Source organism: Portunus trituberculatus, chromosome 12, assembly GCF_017591435.1.
Source record: "Portunus trituberculatus isolate SZX2019 chromosome 12, ASM1759143v1, whole genome shotgun sequence".
Lineage (NCBI taxonomy): Eukaryota > Metazoa > Arthropoda > Malacostraca > Decapoda > Portunidae > Portunus > Portunus trituberculatus.
In genome coordinates, this window is record NC_059266.1 from 4,738,039 (window position 1) to 4,743,038 (window position 5,000).

Below are 5,000 nucleotides of genomic sequence, written 5' to 3' on the forward strand. Positions count from 1 at the left end.
TCTCTCTCTCTCTCTCTCTCTCTCTCTCTCTCTCTCTCTCTCTCTCTCTCTCTCTCTCTCTCTCTCTCTCTCTCTCTCTGTCGTGTGTGTGTGTGTGTTTGTGTTGCCCTTTCTTGCTCTCCCATAATCAGGTTCGTTCACGAACTGCGTACCTGCTTTAGGTGTCAAGGGGGGAAGGAGGGGGGTGGGGTAGGAAGAGACATCCCCATCCTCCATCCCTCTCCCCTCACCCCCAATCTCTCCCCACACGCGACTCGGTCCTCCAAAATTGAGTGTGTCTGCGTGTTGGTTTTCCTTTGCGGGTTTCGGTAACAACGTTTTGCCAAGACTTTTGTGTGGTCCAGTGCGGTTCTCTCTCTCTCTCTCTCTCTCTCTCTCTCTCTCTCTCTCTCTCTCTCTCTCTCTCTCTCTCTCTCTCTCTCTCTCTCTCTCTCTCTCTCTCTCTCTCTCTCTCTCTCTCTCTCTCTCTCTCTCTCTCTCTCTCTCTCTCTCTCTCTGTGTTTTTCCTGTTTCTTTAATATTGTTCTCTTAATTCTGTTACTCTCCCTTTATTGCGTTCTGCGCCTTTGTGGGGGTAGCTGTTTTTGTTTGCGTCCTGTTCTGGTTTGCCTGTGCTTTTTTTTTTTATTTGTATTTCATTGTGTTTTTATACATGATCTTATTGTACTATTTCTTTGCTTCTTTATTTTTCCTTGCTCGTGTTCTTGTTTGCATTGTGTTCTGGTTTCGCGAGTGTTTATTTTTATTTTGTGTGTATTTTATTGTGTTTGTTTTGTTTTTTTATGCATGATCTTATTGTACTGTTTCTCTGGTGCTTTATTCTCTCCTTGGTCGTCTTCCCGCCATTTTGATCACCTATTTTTACCCTGACTTACTGAGCGTCTTTTTAAAAATACGTCTCTTTCAACATAGCAATTTCTGTTATAGATTATTTTTTCCACCATATATTTTATTCCCCCGCATTCGTCTTGCCCGCCCAGCCCCCTCCGTCTCACATTTTCCCTCCCTCGAATCCTCTTGCTTAAAAATAGTGTCACTTTCAATTAGTTTTCCCGAAAGTGAGGCCCGTTTCGCTCCGGACAGGCGGGCCGTTGGTATTTATGTGTGCAAATGACAGCCTGTGGTGCTTTGTGAGGGGCGCGGGAGAGGGAGGGCGAGGGAGCGCGGGGTGATGGAGAGTGGCAGTGAGAGTGACAGGTTGTGTGAGAGAGTGAGAGAGTTTGATGGTACATTTGAGAGAGACGGGGGGAAGGGAGAAAGGCAGGTAGTCACATACATACGCTCATACATACATACATACATACATAGAATATATATACACATACATGTATACGTATGTAAATAGACGAATGCTTACGTACATTCGTGGACAGAAATCTACGCTCGCGCTGAGAGAGAGAGAGAGAGAGAGAGAGAGAGAGAGAGAGAGAGAGATACACAAACTGGCAGAAAGATAGATGAATGGAGAGAGACAGACTTCAGAGATAGAGACAAGATATGCGAGAGAGAGAGAGAGAGAGAGAGAGAGAGAGAGAGAGAGAGAGAGAGAGAGAGAGAGAGAAAAAAAACTTAGAAACAGAAAGTGACGGATTTAGAGCTAAAGACTGACACAGGCAAAGAAACGGAGAAAGACATTGATAAAAAGAAAAAAAAGAAAAGAATATATAAATAACCACAGAGATTATGAAGCACTGAGGAAACGATTAAGAAACACGTATTAACAAACAATAGTAACAGGCAGTATACAGATAGGCTAGTCTAAAGCAGGCAGGCAGATTGGTAGGCCAATTATCTGAATTTACGCAGCGCCGGGTAACAGTGGCCATTAAACTATCTAATTACTCGTCAGTGCTCTTGTTGTGAGAGGCGCGAAGGGACATGTGGGAGTGGCGGACACGTGTAATGGCCTCACTCTATGCCAGGAACAGGTGTGATGAACTGGAATAGTCGGGAAAACACCTGTAATAAGGCCGCGGTGATGGGGAAGGTGGGATAAGTCAGGTGAATGAAACAGGAACAGATGTAGGTGATGGATGGGTGGCAGGTGTGATGAGGATACCGACTTAATTACGAACAGGTAGACGGACAGGTGAGCTGGAGGATTTTAATTGAAAGAGAGAGAGAGAGAGAGAGAGAGAGAGAGAGACAGGGGGCAGACAGACAGACAGACAGATAGACAGACAGACAGACAGACAGACAAACACAGACACAGAGAGAGAGAGAGAGAGAGAGAGAGAGAGAGAGTTCTCGTCTTTAAATATTCTAAAGTAAAACACACACACACACACACACAGAGTTTAACACTTCGTATGTTTGGGGGGAATCCACTCACACAGGTTAATTAGATAGGGTGGAGTCAAAAGCTTTTTCGTCTCAGCTCCCTTCTTCTAACTGTCTTCAGCCTCTTTCTCACCGCCGCAATGTTGCATCTCTTGCTACCTTCTGTCGTTATTTTCATGCTAACTGCTCTTCTGATCTGATCTGCATGCCTCCCCTCGTAGCTCCTACGGCCTCGCTGCTCATGGCTTTCTTCTTCTCACCCCTATTCTGTCTATAGCTCTCTAATACGAGAGTTAACCAGTACTCTCAATCATTCATACCTTTCTCCGGTAAACTCTGGAACACCCTGCCTGTTTTTGTATTTCCATCTTCCTACGATTTGAGTTTTTTAAGAGGGAGGTCTCAAGACATTTTGTGCAAGACTTTGGTTCTTTTTTTTTTTTTTTTTTTACGGTAATAGCGCCTGTAGGCACACTTGAATAGTGTATGGGAAGCGCTGTTCAGCTTCCGCCCATTAGTGGCGCAGGCAATTTTATTTATAGTGGTACCCATATTAGGGCCCATATCACCACCCAAGCTCATCTTGGGTGTAACCACCTAGAACCTGGGTATCATGGTGATATGTAGGTAACTTTAAACCACTCGACAAATGGCAAAGTGTTTTAAGGCTGTACGTGGTGGGATTCGAACCTACGCGTGGACGTCTGCCCGATCCCACGCTCACCACCTTATCCACTATGCCACCGCCTCCTAACACTATTAATCTTTCAGGGAACTGTCAATCAAGTGGGCCATTTTTTGTTGTTGCCCTTGGCCAGCTTGCCCTCTTCCATAAACACACACACACACACACACACACACACACACACACACACACACACACACACACACACACACACACACACACACACACACCGCGTAGTGTAGTGGTTAGCACGCTCAACTCACAATCGAGAGGCCTGGGTTCGAGTCCTGGCGCGGTGAGGCAAATGGGCAAGCCTCTTAATGTAGCCCTGTTCACCTAGCAGTAAATAGGTACGGGATGTAACTCGAGTGGTTGTGGCCTCGCTTTCCCGGTGTGTGTTGTGTGTTGTGGTCTCAGTCCTACCCGAAGATCGGTCTATGAGCTCTGAGCTCGCTCCGTAATGGGGAAGACTGGCTGGGTGACCAGCAGGCGACCGAGGTGATTACACACACACACACACACACACACACACACACACACACACACACACACACACACACACACACACACACACACACACACACACACACACACATTCATGCACGCATTCATGCACGCACGCACGCACGTACTCACTCACTCACTAGTGCGCACACACACACACACACACACACACACACACACACACACACACACACACACACACACACACACACAGAGAGAGAGAGAGAGAGAGAGAGAGAGAGAGATTAAAGAAAATGGCTTATATAGTGAATAAATGGAACGAATGGAGGAAAGGATTAAGTGTTGAGAGAAATGTAGCGAATGAAAGTATGTAATGGAGAGAGAAAAAAAAAATGAGGTAAAGGAACAAGGAATTGAGAATGGTAACATGATTAAATAGATCAAAGAACAAAGGAGACAAGAGAGAGAGAGAGAGAGAGAGAGAGAGAGAGAGAGAGAGAGAGAGAGAGAGAGAGAGAGAGAGAGAGAGAGAGAGAGAGAGAGAGAGAGAGAGAGAGAGAGAGAATGTAGGAGGATGATACAAATGAGAAACGGGTCTAATAGAGAAATTTCGGAGATAAAGTTGAGTTTTAGAAGAGAGAGAGAGACTGAGACAGATAAGATTTAATTAGAAACATGACAGGTATAATGAAGAAAGGAATAAGGATTTGGAGTTACTCAATTAAGGGAGAAGATGAGACAGACAGTATGTTGTGATTTGAGCGGAAGGAGAAAAAAGAATTGCATATATAATAATGGATTTTATTTATTTTATTTATTAATTATTTTATTTTTTTTTTTTTTTTTGCGCAGCGACGTGGAATAGAAAAAGCGAGGTAGTAAGAGTGAAAATATGTGTGGAATTGTGACTGCAGCAAAGCTTTTCATTATGTATGCAGTCTCTCTCTCTCTCTCTCTCTCTCTCTCTCTCTCTCTCTCTCTCTCTCTCTCTCTCTCTCTCTCTCTCTCTCTCTCTCCTCTCCTCTCTCTCCTCTCCTCTCTTCTCTCCTCTCCTCTCCTCTTCTCTCTCTCTTGTCTCTGTCTGTCTGTCTGTCTGTCTGTCTGTCTGTCTGTCTGTCTGTCTGTCTGTCTGTCTGTCTCTCTGTCTCTCTCTCTCTCTCTCTCTCTCTCTCTCTCTCTCTCTCTCTCTCTCTCTCTCTCTCTCTCTCTCTCTCTCTCTCTCTCTCTCTCTCTCTCTCTCTCTCTCTCTCTCTCTCTCTCTCTCTCTCTCTCTCTCTCTCTCTCTCTCTCTCTCTCTCTCTCTCTCTCTCTCTCTCTCTCTCTCTCTCTCTCTCTCTCTCTCTCTCTCTCTCTCTCTCTCTCTCTCAAGTTTAACCCCCATTCACCCATTAAAGTCCCTAGTAGTCACTGTTCTGTCTTCCCACACACCCGTTCACCCTTTAAAGCTGCCAATGCCATCCATTATGTTATTCTCACCCACCCATCAAATATCAGTGCCACCATAAGTAACCCGCCCATTACCACACGCCATTCATTATATTGACTGGTTTTCGTCACTCTTTCGGGAGTC